The following is a 22,136-nucleotide window of genomic DNA, read 5'->3' as shown; positions in this document are numbered from 1 at the left end:
TTGCCCTGCAGAAATGAATCACACAGACGGCTCTCTCCACTGATGACTCAGACAGATGAGTCACACAGTCTTTCCCTGCCTGCTCATTTGACTCACACAGAGGGCTCTCTGGCTCTCTCCACTGATGACTCACAGACTTCGGCTCTGTGCACTTTGCATTCATCAGAGCTGTCTGTAACTATTATTATTGCCTCACTAGAGGTGTCGGTAACTACCGCCAGGCTTACTGCTTGTTGCAGGCTTTATGAACTGACATTTGCTGACAAGTGTTGGAGGCAACTACAGCCAAGTCGGTAATTTATCTCCCTGGTCGGTAATGTCAGCTTTTCATGCGGTAACAGCCTTTATGAATTGACACTTTGCTAAGTGGTCGGGAAAGTCTGCTGCTTTCAGCATTACCGCATGCAGTAATGCTTTATGAATTGAGGCCAATATCTGCAAACCACAGGCTCTGTGTATGCTGCTTGTGTTTCAGCATGGCATGCAGTATATACATTTTGTATAGGAAAACTACCAGTGTTTCCCCAAAAATAAGACATCCCCTGAAAATAAGCCCTAGCACATCTTTTGGAGCAAAAAAGATTAATATAAGACACTGTCTTATTTTCAGGGAAACACAGGTAGTATCATGGTTATTTTTTTTTTCGTTCAAAGCTTTGTCCATCTGTTCTGTAAGTTTAAACCCCTCTGAAAGTGAAAACTAGTCAGAGGCATCAGTGTGTTATGGTAACACATTACCAGGTACAGGGAAGCATACTTTCCATTGCCTGTATGCTTTACTGTACCTACTGTATGCAACAATAATGTTACCACCAGGTGTTTTTTGCGTTATGCGACATTCACAACGCAATATCCAACTGAATATAGCCGCAATCTGACAAGCCAGAGCTCTGTAGAAAGTTGGGCTACAAACATCTGCCCCAACAGCAAATGTTTTGCCAACTAAAGTGAACTGTAATACGGTAGCTAAAAGAAAGGTTACAGCTGAAGCCATCTTCCACCCTTCTACTGTGCCCTCTGCCCTTCTTCTGGTTTCACTTGTGAAGTCTAGTCTATACCCCTTCACTTGAGTCTTCATTCCTATAACCACTTCCAGACCAGGGTCATTGAAATCTATGCCCTAGTTGGCACCCAGCCCACTTATTCCTGCCAGGGTGTAGATTTTAATGACCACACCACATGGACCCACCACCACCAGCCACTCGCTCTGGCATAGATATGATGGCAGAGCTCTGTGAGGAGCTCATTTCATTGACTCCAGACCCTGTGAGCCGATCTCACTGCGGCCAAACTACCAAATGCTCTTGGTGCCCTTTACCTCTGTCCATATAATGCACTGACTTGCTGCAGGTGATACTAGCATCTGGAGTCACAATTCAACACTTCACACAAAGACACCTGGTATGGAAAGAACTATCCTTTTTGGATAGATTTTTCCCTACTTTCGGGGCACTAGTCCAATTTCAATAAGGTTTATGGTTGCTTCTGAGAAAGAGACTTCCGATTATGAAAACAGATCACAACCCAGCATCACCCTTCAAACAATGCTGCTACATTTCTAGCTTGTAGGAACTTCTGTCAAAGTAAGTTTGGCTTCCTCACTTATTCTACAGCCCTACCTAGTGTGTGTCTGTCCACCTTCCCTTAGGCCAGTGTTTCTCAACATTTTATTGGCCTGTAGCCCTTTGCACATCCTGTACTCACAAAGTACCCTCTAGTGTAGTAGACATTATCACAAGTACCCCTTGCCAAATATATATTTAATTGAAGTACATGATAATTGGTTCTAAACAATCGCCAAACATTTAACATTGCTTTTAATTAGCTACAACACTAGTTTGGTGTTTACATTTAGAGTTTTAGAAAAATGATAACATTTGTTATTCTTGGTTAAGTATATGAAGCCCGAGTACCCCCTGGAACCTGCAGAAGTACCCCCAGGGGTAGGCGTACCACACGTTGAGACCCTAGGCCTTAGATTGTAAGCCTTTGGTAGAGTCCTCTCTTCCATAGTGTATTTTACATGAGTTTGTTCCCATCATTGAGCTCCATTACTATGACCACCTTACACTTTTATTTCTGGGCCTACCTAACCAGCCCAAAATTGCACAATTGTGTATTTTGTACCATTTTCCTTGTACAGCTTTGTCCTATGTTGTATAACCTTGTTATGCATCATCCATAATCATTGTATGTATTGTCCAGCGCTGCGTAATATGGTGCTTTATAATTACTGTATTCAGTGTTCTCCCCAGGCCCTTTTAGCCAGGTGCTTCACCCGGCTAGTTTTGGTGAGCACCCGGCTGTCATCGGCTCCTGTAAGCAGAATTGTGCAGAGAAGCACCGCCATGGCATTCTCTCATCTCGCCCCACCCGGCTACTTTCTCATGCCACCCGGCAGGAAACCTTTTCTGGGGAGAACACTGTATTAAACATTATCTGAGTAGTCAGCTGGGAGAAACACTTGCCCTCCCCTCCATCTAAAACTGAAAAACCAAATGACATGTTTGTGTCCCCCTCTTCCACATAATACATGAAATCAAATAATCATAGCCAAGAAACTAAAGTTTTCAAGCCTTTATTTAACCATTAAAATCTATATAAACATTGTGTCCAACTGTTTCATTTATTAATATTGTAAAACAACAAAAACTGCGCTTTTACACGTACGCAATTTATGAAATTGAATGGGAGCCACTTTAATAAAGCGCTCAGAAAGCACTAATCACTCAGCAAAGCGCTTATATAGTGTGGCTGATCCATTACTGTGTCAGTGATGCAGTAACCAAGAAGCGTAAATGAGGAATGGCAATGGGATGCAGAGGGCAGTACAAATCTGTACTAGGATAAACAGTTTACATACTGCAATATTTGCTTAGTTACACTTAAAGAGACACTGAAGCGAAAAAAAAATGATGATATTATGATTTGTATGTGTAGTACAGCTAAGAAATAAAACATTAAGATCAGATACATCAGTGTAATTGTTTCCAGTACAGGAAGAGCTAAGAAACTCCAGTTGTTATCTCTATGCAAAAAAGCCATTAATCTCTACGACTAAGTTAGTCGTGGAGAGGGCTGTTATCTGACTTTTATTATCTCAACTGTAAGTGAACGGTTTTCTTTTTATCTGCTAGAGGAGAGGTCATTACTTCACAGACTGCTCTGAAAGACTCATTTTGAATGCTGAGTGTTGTGTAATCTGCACATATTAGAGAATGATGCAATGTTAGAAAAAACACTATATACCTGAAAATAAAAGTATGAGAATATTTTCTTTGCTGCTAATCTTCTAGTAATTATTCATAGTACACAACCAATTCATTATATCATATTTTTTTCGCTTCAGTGTCTTTAAACAATTTGCCTTTTTCTTTTTACATCGAGGCTGTCACCTCCCATCGTGCTTTTCAATGTGACTGCCTAGTGCTCCAACTTTCAAATAGGAGGCAGCGCTGAAACAGCTCTAAAGCAGACCTAAAAAAGTAAGGCTACTTTACCACCAAGACGTTGCGTTTTATGGGACGTTATGGTCGCATAACGTGTCCCAAACGCAACGCATGGTGGTGTTGAAGTTAGACGTCAGATTGAGCTGCGTTATGCAGCTCTCAAAGCAGCCGCTCCAGCTTAGTGATAGGAAGTCCGGATCTTTTAAAGGATTTGGATCGGATTATTGAAAAGATCTGGATCTTTGAACCGAATAATTTGAATCATTTTACTAGGGAAGCAGACTGGGTGAAATGACTAGCAGGACAGGACTTTCCCTGCACTGTACATTCTGTATGTTCCGGTTTCTTCCAGACAGACATCCATTGTGAACCGAATCTTTCATTGTGATGATCCGGATGAATCAACTCACAAAAAAGATCCGGATCAAGTGAACGATTCGTTCATGATCCGGACAACACTACAGTTCCACCACCAGTCTCCACAGTGCAGTGAATATTAATTAGCCATGTGGCTGGCCATGAGGAGGAGGGGAGACCTCCCCCTCCAACATTACTGAGCATGTGCAAACAGTCTAACGTGGCTTAGCCCAGTATATCGTACAGCATGCAGCACTTTGTTTAACCTGCCTGGCGTTCTATTAAGATCGCCAGGCAGGCTGCGGGAGGGTTTTTTTTTAATAAAAAAAAAACTATTTCATGCAGCCAACTGAAAGTTGGCTGCATGAAAGCCCACTAGAGGGCGCTCCGGAGGCGATCTTCCGATCGCCTCCGGCGCCCAGAATAAACAAGGAAGGCCGCAATGAGCGGCCTTCCTTGTTTTGCTTATATCGTCGCCATAGCGACGAGCGGAGTGACGTCATCGACGTCAGCCGACGTCGTGACGTCAACCGCCTCCGATCCAGCCCTTAGCGCTGGCCGGAACTTTTTGTTCCGGCTGCGCAGGGCTCAGGCGGCTAGGGGGGCCCTCTTTCGCCGCTGCTCGCGGCGAATCGCCGCAGAGCGGCGGCGATCAGGCAGCACACGCGGCTGGCAAAGTGCCGGCTGCGTGTGCTGCTTTTTATTTCAGCCAAATCGGCCCAGCAGGGCCTGAGCGGCAGCCTCCGGCGGTACTGGACGAGCTGAGCTCGTCCAGACCGCCCAGCAGGTTAAACGTGCTGCGTTACTATGTAACGCAACGTGGGCACTGTGAACAGCACATTGATTTTACAGTGCTGTGAATTAGGCTGTGTTACAGGCTGCTGTAACGTGGGACATCCCACTGTGAAACCAGCCTAAAGTTTCACTTGCCTGGTCACACTGTGCTCACTTCCTGTCTGAGTCAGCCACTTACATACCTGATATTTAACCACTTGCCGACCGCCCACTGCAGAGGCGGCCGGCAAGTGGATCCCGCAAGGACCGCCGCATGCATAGAGGCGGCGGTCCTTGTACGGGCATGGGCGGAGCGAACGCGTCATTCGTGACACTATCCTCCGCCGGGGACTGGCTCCGCCCACCTCACGCTGTAACCTGCCGGCCGTTCGGAAGCGCCGGCGGGTTACTAACACCTGGATCGCCGCATACAAAGTGTATAATACACTTTGTAATGTATACAAAGTGTATTTTACAGGCTGCCTCCTGCCCTGGTGGTCCCAGTGTCCGAGGGACCACCAGGGCAGGCAGCAGCCACCCTAGTCTGCACCCAAGCACACTGATTTCCCCCCCCCCCCCTGCCCCCTGATCCCCCCCTGCCCACCCCCCAGACCACTGTTTGCACCCAATCACCCATCAATCACTCCCTGTCACTATCTGTAAACGCTATTTTTTTTTAATGCCCTAAACTGCCCCCTGATCACCCCCCAGATTCTCCCCAGACCCCCCCCCCCGTGTACTGTATGCATCTATCCACCTGACCACCTATCACCCCCTGTCACTGCCACCCATCAATCAGCCCCTAACCTGCCCCTTGCGGGCAATCTGATCACCCACACCAATAGATCGCTTGCAGATCCGACATCAGATCACCTCCCAAGTGCATTGTTTACATCTGTTCTCTACCCTAAACACCCACTAATTACCCATCAATCACCCCCTGTCACTGCTACCCATCAGATTAGACCCCTATCTGCCCCTAGGGCACTCAATCACCCACCCACATCCTCAGACCCCAGCCCTGATCACCTCGCCAGTGCATTGCTTGCATCTATTCCCCCCCCCCCCCCTCTAATCACAACTTGAGACACCCATCAATCACCTCCTGTCACCCCCTAGCACACCTACCCATCAGATCAGGCCCTAATTTGCCCCGTGTGGGCTCCTGATCACTCAGCCAAACCCTCAGACCCCCTTCCGATTACCTCCCCAGTGCATTGATTGCATCTATTTTCCCCTCTAACCACCCCCTGAGACACCCATCAATCACCTACTGTCGCCCCCTAGCACTCCTATCCATCAGATCAGGCCCAATACAACCTGTCAGCTAAAAGGCCACCCTGCTTATGACCAGTTCCACAAAATTCACCCCCTCATGGACCACCTATCATCAAATTTGCAAAGTGTCATTTTTCACTAACTTGACAAAAAATAAAAATCTATGAACTCGCCCTACACCTAATGGAATACCTTGGGGTGTCTTTCTAAAATGGGGTCACTTGTGGGGTTCCTATACTGCCCTGGCATTTTAGGGGCCCTAAACCGTGAGGAGTAGTCTTAAAACAAAAATGACCTGTGAAATCCTAAAGGTACTCATTAGACTTTGGGCCCCTTAGCGCAGTTAGGCTGCAACAAAGTGCCACACATGTGGTATCGCCGTACTCATGAGAAGTAATCTAATGTGTTTTGGGGTGTATTTTTACACATACCCATGCTGGGTGGGAGAAATCTCTGTAAATGGACAATTTTTTTTACACACAATTGTCATTTACAGAGATATTTCTCCCACCCAGCATGGGTATGTGTAAAAAATACACCCCAAAACACATTAGATTACTTCTCCTGAGTACGGCAATGCCACATGTGTGGCACTTTGTTGCAGCCTAACTGCGCTAAGGGGCCCAAAGTCCAATGAGCACCTTTAGGCTTTACAGGGGTGCTTACAATTAGGCATCCCCCAAAATGCCAGGACAGTAGACACACCCCACAAATTACCCCATTTTGGAAAGTAGACACTTCAAGGTATTCAGAGAGGGGCATGGCGAGTCCGTGGCAGATTTCATTTTTTTATCGCAAGTTAGCAGGAATGGAAACTTTTTTGTTTCTTTTTTGTCACAAAGTGTCATTTTCCGCTAACTTGTGACAAAAAAAAAAAATATAAAATCTATGAACTCACCATGCTTCTCAGTGAATACTTTGGGATGTCTTCTTTCCAAAATGGGGTCATTTATACTATCCTGGAATTCTAGCCCCTCATGAAACATGACAGGTGGTCAGAAAAGTCATAGATGCTTCAAAATGGGAAAATTCACTTTGCACCATAGTTTGTAAACGCTATAACTTTTACCCAAACCAATCAATATAGGCTGAATGTTTTTTTTTTTTATTATTAATAACATGTTTGTCCACATTTTTCGTGCTGCATGTATACAGAAATTTTACTTTATTATTTGAAAAATGTCAGCACAGAAAGTAAAAAAAAAAAAAAAATCTTTTGACAAATTTCATGTCTTTGATGAATATAATAAAAAGTAAAAAAATCGCAGCAGCAATCAAATAGCACCAAAAGAAAGCTTTATTAGTGACAAGAAAAGGAGCCAAAATTCATTTAGGTGGTAGGTTGTATGAGCGAGCAATAAACCGTGAAAGCTGCAGTGGTCTGAATGGAAAAAAAAAAAAGGAACTGGTCCTTGGGGGAAGAGGGGGGGGGGGGGGGGGGGGGTAAAGGCCATGGTCCGTAAGTGGTTAACTCTCAGGCAGATTAAAAAAAAAAAAAAAGGACCAGCATAGTTATCTGTGTGCTAGGCACTGTAAAGGACTCAAAGTGACATAAGGTATTATGTAAAGGACAGCTGAAGTGAGGTATATGGAGGCTGCCAGTTGCCTGGTAGCCCTGCTGGTCTATTTGGCTGCAGTAGTGGGAACACCAGCAGAAACAAGCATGCAGCTGATCTTGTCAGATTTGACATCTGATTTGCTGCTTATATTGTCCAAGGAAATCAAGATGGCAGCCTTCATATACCTATAATATCAGTTGTCCTTTATGTAAGAAGTCATGGCATACCCAGCTGCTCTTCTCTTGTGGGAAGAGTGCTGCAAAACTACAGTGTGATCCCATCTAAAAATCAGTGTGTGAAGACAAACAAATCTACACCACTTCTCCACACAACCTTTGCAATTCCCAAAAAAAAAAAAAAAAAGGCCACAATCGTAAATTTAAAATTCACGTAAACACAAATAAGTACGTTTCTTCCAGAATAAAAATGAGTCCTAAGTTATTTTCTCCAATGTTGCTGTCACTTAAAATAGTAGAAATCTGACATTACCAACAGGTTTTGGACTAGTCCATCTCCTTATGGAGGATTCTCAAAGTTTTGTTTAGTTTTAAAAGCAGTTTGTGACTGGCAGTTGCTCTGTCCATCTTCCAAAAGGAGTGTGCAGTGAGCAGAGAGGCTGGTCAGCATAATTGTACAAATACTTTCTGAGAATCCCCCATGAAGAGATGGACTAGTTCAAAACTTGTTGGTTGTCAGATTACTACCTACTCTAAGTGACAGCAAGACAGGAGAAAAGTAATGTATTGCTCATTTTACTCTGGCAGAAATGTACTTTGATCCTAGAAAAAGGAACAGCAGAGAAAAAAAATACAGCAGACCATATAGTAGTATTGACCTCAGATCAAATAGGCCAAACAATGTGAAAGGGGAGTGTAGAATAGGAAATGCACAGGATCAAGTGGTTTCATCACTAGTAGAAGTTACAACTAAGCTATCGCTCTTATAACCCTCTTCTGAAGTATGTGCACTACACTCCTCAGGTAGCGTTTCTTCTTCTGTAGTGTTCTTCTCCACTGTGATTATTACAGAGGTGCCCAAAGAATAAAATATCAACAAATTCATAAAATAGGGGGTACTGGAAGACTTACCTCCCCAATGATGACAAATTGCACTCGTTCACATTAAAAAGAATTTATTCTTCCTCCGCAATACGTTTCACGGGTCTACAGCCCGCTTCCTCAGGCAACAAAATTAGGAGCAACAAGATTTGTCAAAAAGCGGGTTTAGTGCCTCTGTCTTCGACAAGTATTGATGCTCCTAATTTTATGTTGCCTGAGGAAGCGGGCTATAGACCTGTGAAACGCGTTGCAAGGTGTATTGTGGATTAAGAATTTTTTTTTTTTTTTTGTTAACAAGTGCAATTTGTCATCATTGGGGAGGTAAGTCTTCCAGTACCCCCCCCCCCTTCCCTTTTATGAATTTGGTAATATTTTATCCATTGGGCGCCTCAGTAATCAAAATACAGCTCAGGAGAGGAGAGACAACTCAGCAGCCGCTCATACACAGATTATACAGCTCAGGAGAGCAGAGAGACAATTCAGCAGCCGCTCATACACAGATTATACAGCTCAGGAGAGCAGAGACAATTCAGCAGCCGGTCATACACAGATTATACAGCTCAGGAGAGCAGAGACAATTCAGCAGCCGGTCATACACAGATTATACTGCTCAGGAGGACACCATTCAGCAGCCGCTCATACACAGATTATACAGCTCAGGAGAGCAGAGACACAATTCAGCAGCTGCTCATACATACACAGATTATACAGCTCAGGAGAGCAGAGACAATTCAGCAGCCGCTCATACACAGATTATACAGCTCAGGAGAACAGGGACACAATTCAGCAGCCGGTCATATGCAAAATCTAATAAAACCACAAAAAAAAAAAGTTAATGGTCTAACTGCATCTCCAAACCCCTGAGACCTCAGGCTGGCTTATCCGGAGCTGCAGAGAACCGGCCAGGTTTCTTGGCCCCATGGTGTGTGGACTCCGCTCTGCAGACAGAAAACAGATATACTATAAAGGGCAACACCGCTTTATTGGTTAACTAAAATGATTGGATTATGTACACAGCGAACAATGGACAGCGCTACTAGCACCGACTGCATTCAAAGCACGAAGTGTGCAAGGACTACTAATAGACAAAATACACAACCTCACAGCTGAGGATGACCTCACCGTGGTGGGTGGGTAGAGTACTTTATAATTTGCATGCAAGCTATTATGAAAACCTCCTCCAGTGGTAGTCAGGTGCATCTTATTTGAATGCAGGGTGTGCACTTTGTCTATTTGTAGTCTTTGCACATTTCCTGCTGGTAGTCATATGGATGCAGTTTGCCCGAAGTAGCACTGTCCATTGTTCGCTGTGTACACACCTTAAGTATTTTTCAACCAGCTGCTCCCATCAATACAGTAGGATGTGAAAGTTTGGGCAACCTTGGTTATCGACATGATTTTCCTGTATAAATCGTTGGTTGCTACAATAAAAAAAAAAAGTCAGTTAAATATATCATATAGGAGACCGTGATATTTGAGAAGTGAAAGGACGTTTATTGGATTTACAGAAAGCGCGCAATAATAGTTTAAATAAATTAAAAAGAAATTAAAGCAATATTTAGCAGATCCTTTTGCAGAAATTACAGCCTCTAAATGCTTTCTGTAGGTTCCAATTAGAGTCTGGATTCTGCTTGAAGGTATTTTGGACCATTCCTCTTTATAAAACCTCTAGTTCATTCAGGGTTGATGGCTTCTGAGCATGGACAGCTCTCTTTCGCACCACAGATGTTCAATTATATTCAGGTCTGGGGACTGAGATGGCCATTCCAGAACATTATTGTACTAGTTCCTCTGCATGAATGCCTTAGTGGATTTTGAGCAGTGTTTAGGGTCGTTGTCTTGTTGAAAGATCCAGCCCCGGCGCAGCTTCAGCTTTTTCACCGATTCCTGGACATTGGTCTCCAGAATCTGCTGATACTGAGTGGACAAGATTCCCAGTCCCTGCGCTGGCCACACAGGCCCTCAGCATGATGGAACCACCACCATATTTTTCTGTAGGTAGCAGGTGTTTCTCTTGGAATGCCGTGTTTTCCCTCCATGCATAATGCTCCTTGCTGTGCTCAAATAACCCAATTTTACTTTCATCAGTCCACAGCACCTTATTCCGAAATGAAGCCGGCTTGTCCAAATGTGCTTTAGCATACCTCAAACGGCTCTGTTTGCACTGTGGGCTGAGAAAAGGCTTCCCCTACACAAGGAGATGATGTATGCGAGACAGATGCAAAGTGTGCAGAATGGTGTAAATGATGCACAGTGACTCCATCTACAGCAAGATGATGTTGTAGGTCCTTGGTGCTGGTCTGTGGGTTGACTGACTGTTCTCACCATTTGTCACTTCTGTTTATCCAAGATTTTTCTTGGTCTGCCACTTTGAGCCTCAACTTGAACTGAGCCTGTGGTCTTCCATTTCCTCAATATGTTGCCAACTGTGGAAACAGACAGCTGAAATCTCTGAAACAGCGTTCTGTAGCCTTCCCCTAAACCATGATGGTGAACAATCTTTGTCTTCAAGTTGAGAGAGTTGTTTTGAGACCCTGATGTTGCTACTTTTCAGAGAAAATTAGAAGAAGAGGGAAACTTACACTTGACCCCCTTAAATACCCTCTCATAATTGGATTCACCTGTGTATGTAGGTCAGGGGTCACTGAGTTTACCAAGCCAATTTGAGTTCCAATAATTAGTTGTAAAGGTTTTGGAATCAATACAATTACAACAGTGCCCAAATTTATGCACCTGCTTAATTTTATTTAAACAATTATTGCGCACTTTCTGTAAATCCAATAAACTTCATTTCACTTCTCAAATATCACTGTGTGGTGGTTATGATAAAAAATGTCAGTTAAATATATCATACAGGAGAGTGATTTATACAGGATGATCATGACTATTAACAAGGTTGCCCAAACTTTAGCATCCCACTGTAGTTCTTCATTTACTGTTAATGTATATGCACAGCTCCTATTTTGGGTATAAGGTGCGTTTCTAGGCATCTGAGGCAGCTTGCTGATGTGCTGATCTACCTTCTATTGTAAAATGATCGCATTAGTAGCTATTTTTCATCCTATTTATGACCCCGATTTCTGATCTTTTCCTTTCAATTGCTATTATTGTATTGGACATTCTATCATCTGAGAAAATGTCACTGTTAATGGACACCATTAGTCTAACAATCTGATGCAGAAAACTTTCCAGAGTGAACACAATAATCCCTAGATTTCTTTATGGTTATCTCATGGTAACTTGCACAACTTGCTGTACTGATGACTTGAGGTGCCCACTATCTGTCATTTTAGCAAACGATCAACATTCCGATTTGATAACCACGATCGAAAGGAAACCATCAAAAATCATCCCTCAGTGGCATCAACTGGATTAAAAGTATACAGCTCAGGAGAGCAGAGAGACCATTCAGCAGCCGCTCATACACAGATTATACATCTCAGGAGAGCAGAGACCATTCAGCAGCCGGTCATACACAGATTATACAGCTCAGGAGAGAAGAGAATTCAGCAGCCGCTCATACAGATTATACAGCTCAGGAGAACAGAGACAATTCAGCAGCCGCTCATACACAGATTATACAGCTCAGGAGAGAAGAGAATTCAGCAGCCGCTCATACAGATTATACAGCTCAGGAGAGCAGAGACAATTCAGCAGCGGGTCAGATTATAGAGCTCAGAAAAACAAAAAAACGAAAACGAGAGCCCCAATAGTGTATTACAGTTGTAAGTATTACTCCAATTCTATACCATATTTCAAAACAAGTATGGGTTGCTGGTTTATTAGGCAACCACTATTCACGCATGCGGGGCGTTTTAAGCCTGTCCCCACTGGCTAAAAGGTCGCTCTCCATAGAAGGAATACAGAGTGTTCACACTCCTCCAGCCAGTGGATACAATAATACTAATAACTAAGGAGAACAGAGAATTCAGCAGCCGCTCATACAGATTATACAGCTCAGGAGAGCAGAGACAATTAAGCAGCCGGTCATACACAGATTATACAGCTCAGGAGAGCAGAGACAATTCAGCAGCCGGTCAATTGCTTTGGTCCATTAGGGGAAACACCTTTTCAGTGGTAAAGTAGTTGAGGTTAGAGCAGGGCATCAGGAGCAACTGTACTTTGTGGGAAGGTTGGACATGAGTTTTATGGCCCAGGACCATCTGACTGCTACTGGCCATGTTAGTGTCTCGACAGGGAAGTGCTTGTACATGTTCTACTGGGCATGCTTTAACTAAAAGTAGACATGCAACCTCTCCCTTAACGCACCAGAGCTTGAGCAATAGTTTGGGGCCCAATGCTGTACAGACACTTCTCTAGTCTATGCTAACAGTGTTCTGCTGCTGAGGAGGAGGTACAATGACGACAGTTGGCAGGGGGAGTAGGGCAACAATGCCCTCAGTGTGCAATTTGCCAATCTGATCTCTTGCTGACTCATAGGAGGGGATCGGTGCCTGCTGTACACATGTTCATTCTCAGTAGAGGCAGCTCCCATCTAACGTGTACAAGGCATTTCTATGGAATTGTACTATTTGCTAATCTGGTTTAATGATGTATCATGAAGCTTGCCTTGTATGCCTATAGTAATTGTATTTGTGTTTTTTTTCAGTTATGTGGGGAAAGCCAAGGAGGAGGCTAATATTACATAATATAACATATTGACAGCTATGCGATATTTGCAAAGCGCTAACTCCATTAGACCTACGGAGAAGCTCAGAGCTCGAATTTCAGACCTGAAAGCCTTAAAGCTGTCAAACCTCCCCAACAATGGTCTGCTGCTCCCTGAAACGCGGTTTAAAAAAATTGTACGACTACCAAAAGGAAGGAGTGGAATTTTTATAGTTTGTACCGAGATGGAAAAAAAGGAGGAATTCTGGCCGATGATATGGGGCTTGGCAAAACCATCCAAGTAATTGCTTTTCTCTCTGGTATGATTGCTTCAAAACAAATCAAAACAGTGCTTTTGATTATGCCAACAATGCTAGTTAGCAATTGGGAGAAGGAGATTGAAAAGTGGACTCCAGACACGCAGTACAAAATTTTCCATGGGTCTGATAGAGGACTAACTAAAGACCTAGAGGAATCTCAAAGCTCGAATTTCAGACCTTAAAGCATTAAAGCTATCAAACCTCCCCAACAATGGTCTGCTGCTCCCTGAAACGTTGTTTAAAAGATTGTACGACTACCAAAAGGAAGGGGTGGCATTTTTATACATACACAATACGCCCTACTGGGCCAAAGAAGGGGCAAAGAGTGGCAACATCTCGCAAGCTGTCAAATATTTGCAAAGCGCGTACACAATACGCCCTACTGAGCCAAAGGAGGGGCCAAGATTGGCAACATCTTGCAAGCTATCAAATATTTGCAAAGCGTGTACACAATACGCCCTACTGAGCCAAAGAAGGGGCTAAGAGTGGCAACATCTCGCAAACTATCAAATATTTGCAAAGAGCGTACACAATACGCCCTACTGAGCATCTCAAAGGTCAAATTTTAAAGCCTTACAGCACCCCACAACATCTCTTTGGAGAGCCAATCTATTTTTTTCCTGTGCGTCCCACTGACACTTGTGTTGCATAGACAGACTTGATAATTCATACTGTGTGTGCCACTGCCACACTACCTGTGTGTGTCAGGCAGCTGCACATTGTAATACCCAGTACTGCATATACCTACCTGTTGTGTTCAGTGCATCCACCTACGTGAGTGCATGCAGTGCGATCTACCACTCCGTGCATACCTGTTAACTGCACATTGTATTAGTCAAGTCAGTGCATACCTTTCACTTCATTCTCCCCCCAATATAGACAACGGACAAAACAGGCAGAGGTAGAGGCAGACCCAGAGGAAGGCCACCCGGCAGGTCTGTGCGAGGTGGGAGAGTTGAGAGAGTTGTTTTGAGGCCCCAAAGTTGCTACTTTTCAGAGAAAATTAGAAGAAGAAGAGGGAAACTTACAATTGACCCCCTTAAATACTCTCTCATAATTGGATTCACCTGTGTATGTAGGTCAGGGGTCACTGAGTTTACCAAGCCAATTTGAGTTGATTAGAGATTAGAGATATATATAGGAGACAGTGATTTATACAGGATGATTATGACTATTAACAAGGTTGCCCAAACTTTAGCATCCCACTGTAGTTCTTCATTTACTGTTAATGTATATGCACAGCTCCTATTTTGGGTATAAGGTGCGTTTCTAGGCATCTGAGGCAGCTTGCTGATGTGCTGATCTACCTTCTATTGTAAAATGATCACATTAGTAGCTATTTTTCATCCTATTTATGACCCCGATTTCTGATCTTTTCCTTTCAATTGCTATTATTGTATTGGACATTCTATCATCTGAGAAAATGTCACTGTTAATGGACACCATTAGTCTAACAATCTGATGCAGAAAACTTCCCAGAGTGAACACAATAATCCGTACATTTCTTTATGGTTATCTCATGGTAACTTGCACAACTTGCTGTACTGATGACTTGAGGTGCCCACTATCTGTCATTTTAGCAAACGATCAACATTCCGATTTGATAACCACGATCGAAAGGAAACCATCAAAAATCATCCCTCAGTGACATCAACTGGATTAAAAGTATACAGCTCAGGAGAGAAGAGAATTCAGCAGCCAGTCATACACAGATTATACAGCTCAGGAGAGCAGAGACACAATTCAGCAGCCGGTCATACACAGGATTATACAGCTCAGGAGAGCAGAGACAATTCAGCAGCCGGTCAGATTATAGAGCTCAGAAAAACAAAAGGAGAAAACGAGAGCCCCAATAGTGATGTCGGACATGGACATTCTTTAGTCCAATGTCTCGCCTTAGCCCTTCCGGATCCACCCTCCACCAATGCCTCGACCGGCAGGTAGCCGACTACCTGACCTTAAGTGTGGATGTAAACACTGAGCAGCGATGAACCCCTGGACTACTGGGTGCGCAGGCTTGACCTGTGGCCAGAGCTGTCACAATTTGCCATCCAACTTCTGTCTTGCCCTGCCTCAAGCACCCTGTAAGAAAGGACCTTTAGCGGAGGCATTGTCACTAAGATGATAAGTCGCCTAGGTAAGTGTTCAGTACCTTTAGCAAAATGAATGAGGCATGGATCCCAGAGGGCTACTGCCTGCCCGAAGACTAAGTCAGTCCCCCACCTGTACACCGTGTGACTACCTGCCCCAAGACTAAGTCGTCCCCACACAGCATCTCTGCCTGCAGGCCGCTTGACTGCCTTCTCCGCCACCACCAACTGGGTCCAGGACTCCAAGTGGATTCCTGAATTTTTAAGGCTGCTACCAAACACATTTTTTTCTGGTGTACATGTCTGCCTATTTTTTCTGGCTGCACTGCAACAGCAAAACAAAAAGCATGTGCATGTGTCAATTCCCTTTCGTGATCGTTACCTTGCCGCGGTGAAGGAGCTTGTGTATCACAATGAAGCAATGACCGCCTGCTATATGAAAGTGTTGGGGGCACACCCAAGATAAGGTCGCTGCTTCATTGTGGACAGACCAAATTCGATCAGCTGGATAGTCACTACTGTTCTATCATTGCGCTACCTCAGCCCAGCGACCATATGGGCTTGAAAATCGCTATCGCCTGCACTCTCGCCAATGTGTGCACCAGTCCTGCACGGCCGTCACTACAAAAACCAGGGCTGTGGAGTCGGAGTCGTGCAATTTTGGGTGCCTGGAGTCGGAAAAAAATGCACCGACTCCTGATGAATTTGTAACTGTAATTAAAATAGAAAATATGATAAAATGTTCTATTTCTCAGATAATAGTCATTAAAAATAATGTATACCGGTATATACAGTAATAGCTGTGCTTAGTCCACAAAAATGAAATAAACCAATCAAAATTAGTTACTTGTGATGCTTCAATAAAAGCAGTCCCCGTATTTTTAAGGTCAGATATACATATCTGATTGTGACTGTATATATGATGTGTACACAGAAATCTCATATATACTAAATAACATCTATGCTGTAAGAATAAAGCCTAACGTGTAGCTGTGTCACTAATAGAGATGGTCAATGAGATGGAAATAATTCTGCATGGATGCAGATTTATGCAAATGTATGCACTCCCTTTGCTGATGAAATCAAATCATTTGATATGTTAAAATTTGGTTTGGTGACTACAAATTAAAGGGTGCCTGAGACGGATGAAAAGTAAAGTTTTATACATACCTGGGGCTTCCTCCAGCCCCCTTCAGGCTAATCAGTCCCTCGCTGTCCTCCACCACCCGGATCTTCTGCTATGAGTCCTGGTAATTCAGCCAGTCAGCGCTGTCCGGCCGCATGCCGCTCCCACAGCCAGGAACATTCTGCACCTGCGCAATAGTGCTGCACAGGTGTAGTATGCTCCTGGCGGTGGAGTGTGCATGCGCACTACGCCCGACTGGCTCAAGTACCTGGACTCATAGCAGAAGATCCAGGTGGTGGAGGAGGACAATGAGGGACTGATTATCCTGAAGGCGGCTGGAGGAAGCCCCAGGTATGTATAAAACTTTAATTTCATCTGTCTCAGGTTGACTTTGTTACACAGTAGTACTATACTCTACATATGCACTCCCCACAGAGCTGCAGGGAATCCACTGAGAATGCTGTGCACATTGAACACAGAGGTGTTGTCTGTTTACAATCTCCTCATTCCCCTGCAGAGTACCTGCACATCACTCTTACATGTACCCACACTTACATTGCCTAGGGCCTGATAGATGTTCTTTGTTTCGGTTTGTACCTTTTACAAGTACTCTTACCAAGGACTAGTTTTAGTCTAAAGGGAATAAATATAGTAGTCTACATATCCTTCTCACTTCAGTTGTCTTGTAAAATTCCTAAGCGTTGGCAGTTAAGAGACGAATTTCATGTTACATACTTTTAATCAACAAAATTGTAATATGCAAAATTAGATGAGTGGGAGTCGAGGAGTCGGAGGAATCCTAAACTGAGGAGTCGGAGGATTTTTGGACCGACTCCACAGCCCTGACAAAAACAGCTGTTTGCAGTGCATTACACAGAGTTTGGACTGTCAGGCAGTGTAATTAGTGTACTACTTCACACTAATTGACGTACACACGTTGTTTGAAAGCACTTTATGCCTCCAATTTAGCATGCAATGCGATTTCTACCCTTACAAAGCTGCTGTGCGTCCAATCCAGATTTTTCCCTGAGACTTTTGGCGTGTATCCCACTCCGCCATGCCCCCCTCCAAGTGTTAGACCCCAAAACCACCTAATGCTGAAAGGCATCAACTCCTGGGGTGGGTTTTGTAGGAGATTGCGCGCATCCCCACTTGAGTGACAGACCTCCGCTATCAGTCTACTTACATTGTACAGCGCTGCGATCTACTGCAGCACTGTACTGAGGACAGCTGTATCATAGGCTAATGCCTATGAGAGAGGATCGCCCTGATTGGCTCTCGGGGGGAGGGAGGGAAGTGATAAACATCCGGAAATCTAAATTACAAATAAAAAGAATGAAGTTCTGTTGGTGGGCATAAAGGAGCGCATTCACTTGTGTGCCAAGTGATACGGCTCTGCAGCAAACCTATAAATCTGCAGAGCACTAAATTGTAAAAATAGCCTGGTTACTAGGGGGTTGCAAGCCTATGGTCCTGAACTGGTTAAAGTAACACAAGCTGTAGTGATACCCTGTAACAGAGGAGGAGCAATTTATGTTAGACACTTGAAAACCATAGGTTCAAACACCAAATTGAAAGTGAGCTGGCGGCTGTGACAGCATGCATCAAACCTACACAGTCAGCCACCTAAAGCAGCTAAACAAGGTTCCCACTCACTGCAAGTTGTGCAACTCCTTTAAAGGAAACCTATAATGACAAACAGCGTCACTTACCTGGGGCATCTGCCATCCCCCACAGCTCCCCTGTGCCATCTCTGAACGATCCTTCGGTCCCTGCCAAGTTATCACAAGTGGATAGCCACTGTGCACGTGTGGTCCTGACAGTGACTGTCCTCATTTGCACTCCTGTTGGTGGGAGAGTCCTGAGCAGGGGCAGTATGTGAAAGCCTCATACTGCAGCAGATGCTCTCAGCAAGGGGGAAGGGGGGGGGGGCACACGCAAACGAGGACATGTGCAGCCAGGGCCGCATAGGTGCAGTGGCCATCAATGTGCGAGAAACTTTGCCACAGCAGGGGGCCAGAGGCTTGTTTAGAGATGGCACAGGGAGGCTGACAAAGACGCCCCAGGTAGTAAGAAACTTGTCATTACAGGTATCCTTTAAAGCAATAGCAAAGACAATGGTACAATTTCCTTATTGACCCAAATCAGATACTTGCTGGCTAACAGTTCAATAATCAAATGTATGGGCAGATGGCAAGTTCAGCAAAGCAGGATGATTAGTAGCTCAGTGGGTTAGGCAGCACAGTCATATGCATAGTCCCACCAACACTGCAGTTGTACCAGCCACAGAACTCCTCCCAGAGGCTCCTCCCCACCCCCACAGAGTTTCACCATCTATTACTTAGAATACAAGGTGCAGTCTACACATGCTTAAAGCGGATGCAAACCAAACTTTTTTGTATTCAATATATTTAGTTGCACCACTGACACATACACAGATAAATACTCCTTCAAGCCTATGAGCATTTCAGTGCATGCTTTTCACAACTAGGGCTATACAGGTGGCAGCCATTACTTCTGAGCTTAGGAGGTTTTAGATCATGGGTGCGTTTGTTCTCAGCTACCCTCCCTCACAGGGGCGGAGTCTATATGAAATCTCACACAAGCTGAGATCACCTCCCCTCTGACATCAGTAGCAGCCTGCGTTTTGTTTGTTTTTTATCTCCACCAGTCTGCTGGATTGTGTCCCGGCAATATGAAAGGAAGTGAGGGAGGGGTTCCTCCAATAAAATATTTTATATTTGTCATCATGCAGCTGAAAAAGGCTGCTATTATAATTTAGAAAAGAGATTTCTGAAATCCTATATTTTTAATTTGGGTCCACTTTAAGAGAGAGGGAACCCAAGGTGGGGTACATGGAGGCTGCCATATGTATTTTGTTGTAAACAATGCCAGTTGCCTGCCTGTTATTCTGGCATACAAAGTGCGAGTCAAAACCACCTCACCCGTTATCCTTGGTCAGGTGATGCTGGAAGCGGCCAATATGCATGGTGTGGCTTCACAAAGCTATGCCAGCAACAGAACTGCATTCTGTGTCGCCTATAGTGCTAAGCCAATGACGGATGAGACCATTCCCTTCCAAGAAACTAAAGGGCCCCTGGGAGATATTTACCTAAGCAGTGGGAGCCTCTAGATCTGATGAAGGCTTCATCCCATGGTAGTCTTGCTGGGCCCCTCCAGAGCTACAGCCAATAATCTGTCAGGCTGTGGCACAGTAGCACCTGCAATATTTACTTTCCCCCACTCCAGTGCAGTAGCGGTGCTCGGCTTGGAAATAACTGAACCCAACTTGTTCCTGCGCATTAGAGCAGATCCTACTGGGATTGGCCATTTCCACCTGCGCCCAAGCCAAGAAGAGTTACTGCACCAGTGCTGGAGCCAGGAAGGGAAATATGACTTGGCCACCATGGGAAGCCTCAATTGAATCTAGAGGCTTCCCCCTCCCGATGCAAGTAACCCCCCCCCCCCCCCCCAGGGCCCTCTTTCAATACAGGTTCTCTTTGAAGTGATTTTCTAAACACCCTGAAGCTGCTCTTCCTGCCAGCTTGTACTGCAAATGCCCATCTCAGCGTCACTGCAGAAAGGAGAGTGCTCCTGAATCAGGATGTGTCCCTCACTGGGCCTGTGAGTGTTGCAGGCTCACCAGTCACACCAACACCTCTCCCTGTGTCTTTATGAATTTCTACAGTGAGCACTTGTATCCCTTGACACCACCACATGTAGTAACAGTGTTATCACAGGATACAGACACTCGATGGTAACAATTTAAGAAAGAAGCCAGACACAGGAGAAGGCAAGCCAGCGTGACAGGTGAGTGTGCAACCGTGACCATGGGCCCAGGGGGTACACATACTCTTGGGGGTGGGGCAGGGAGAAGCTGCGGAGACCCACCAGGAGGGTTGCCACGAAAGCAAACGCCATTTCCACTACACAACCTATGGAGGCCTTTCAACCAAAGTATTTCCAGCATGCCACACCAATGGTTTCTGTGGAAGTCGATATCTGTAAAATGCGGCGTTTATGATCAAATTGGCAGGGTATTGAAGGTGAAAATCATGGGCGCCCTGTTTATACCAAAAAAGGGCCAGGGGTCATGTCATTTAAGTCAATGGGCTCTATTCACAATAAGCAGTTCGGTAAAAGCATTTTGGACGGTAAAATACATCATGCAGTATTTTACACTTTTCCAAATTCACAAAAAAAAAAAAGTTTCCACCCATGAGGCAGAAGTCTGGTAATTTACCGAACAAACATGCCACAATTCATTAACCACCCTGGCGTTCTGATTAAATCGCCAGGGTGGCTGCGGGAGGGTTTTTTTTAAATTAAAAAAAAACTATTTCATGCAGCCAACTGAAAGTTGGCTGCATGAAAGCCCACTAGAGGGCGCTCCGGAGGAGATCTTCCGATCGCCTCCGGCGGCAAGGAATAACACGGAAGGCCGCAATGAGCGGCCCTCCGTGTTTCGCTTCCCTCGTCGCCATGGCGACGAGCGGAGTGACGTCATGGACGTCAGCCGACGTCCTGACGTCAGCCGCCTCCGATCCAGCCCTTAGCGCTGGCCGGAACTGTTTGTTCCGGCTACGCTGGGCTCGGGCGGCTGGGGGGACCCTCTTTCGCCGCTGCACGCGGCGAATCGCCGCGCTGCAGCGGCGATCAGGCAGCACACGCGGCTGGCAAAGTGCCGGCTGCGTGTGCTGCTTTTTATTTGGTGGAAATCGGCCCAGCAGGGCCTGAGCGGCAGCCTCTGGCGGTGTTGGACGAGCTGAGCTTGTCCAGACCGCTCAGCAGGTTAAGCCCTGGTCGGTATGTGTCAGTGAGTGAGTGGTTTTCCAGACTGTGCAGCCTGCAGATACGGTTCCCGGGTGTGGGTTTGACCAGCTCGAGAGGGGGCGCTGCCTTAGTCGAGCTAACACAAGGCTGTAACCCAGCAAAACACTTCTCACTGCCACCACTAGCTGCTGCTAGACACTTCAACAATTCCCACTCTGCTGTCGAGTGGCCTGCATGCAGTGTGGCGCTTCGTATTTGGGTCAGCTTTTGCGCTTTAGGCCAAATACGGGAACGCCACACACACTACAATCACAGTAGCAAGGCACAATCAGGCACTGAACTTTTAATGCAAATTACACTGCAGTTTTTTTCTCTAGGCTATGAGCTTTGGCTTAGTACAGCAGAAGTCAAGCTTATTAAATAAATATTTAATATTCTAAAAAGTGGAACAGCGCAGAATATATATAAAAATTACAAAGATAAAAGTTACAAAGATACACAAGAGAGAGTTTACATAACAACGGGGATAAACTTTACCAATATGAGGTCTAACTTGGTCGTGGGAGGGCACGAATTTCCGATTTGATCGGGATCATCTCTAGCTATGCGCTACCTCCAAGAGAAGATCTGTGACTGTCCCAGGCCGACTTCTATAGTCCGCTTTGTAGCCGGGGGTACAGGTCCAGATACATCATAACACAGCCTGTCAGATGTGCTGGAGCCACAAGGGGGAGCTCTTCTGTA

General features: G+C 45.0%; 1 long non-coding RNA gene across 2 annotated transcripts in view; it reads left to right on the top strand.

Moving 5' to 3' along the window:
- The window catches only part of LOC137525239 (uncharacterized), a 59,228-nt gene extending 42,926 nt beyond the window's left edge, over window positions 1-16,302 (top strand). For both annotated transcript variants that reach the window (XR_011022898.1, XR_011022899.1), the window contains one exon: window positions 13,085-16,302. This is a non-coding gene — a long non-coding RNA (uncharacterized lncRNA). The remainder of the gene's footprint in view (window positions 1-13,084) is intronic.
- The last annotated feature ends 5,834 nt before the right edge of the window (window positions 16,303-22,136 follow it).

This window comes from Hyperolius riggenbachi, chromosome 7, assembly GCF_040937935.1.
Source record: "Hyperolius riggenbachi isolate aHypRig1 chromosome 7, aHypRig1.pri, whole genome shotgun sequence".
In the NCBI taxonomy this organism is placed as follows: Eukaryota; Metazoa; Chordata; class Amphibia; order Anura; family Hyperoliidae; genus Hyperolius; species Hyperolius riggenbachi.
This window is presented reverse-complemented; position numbering and strand designations above follow the sequence as displayed.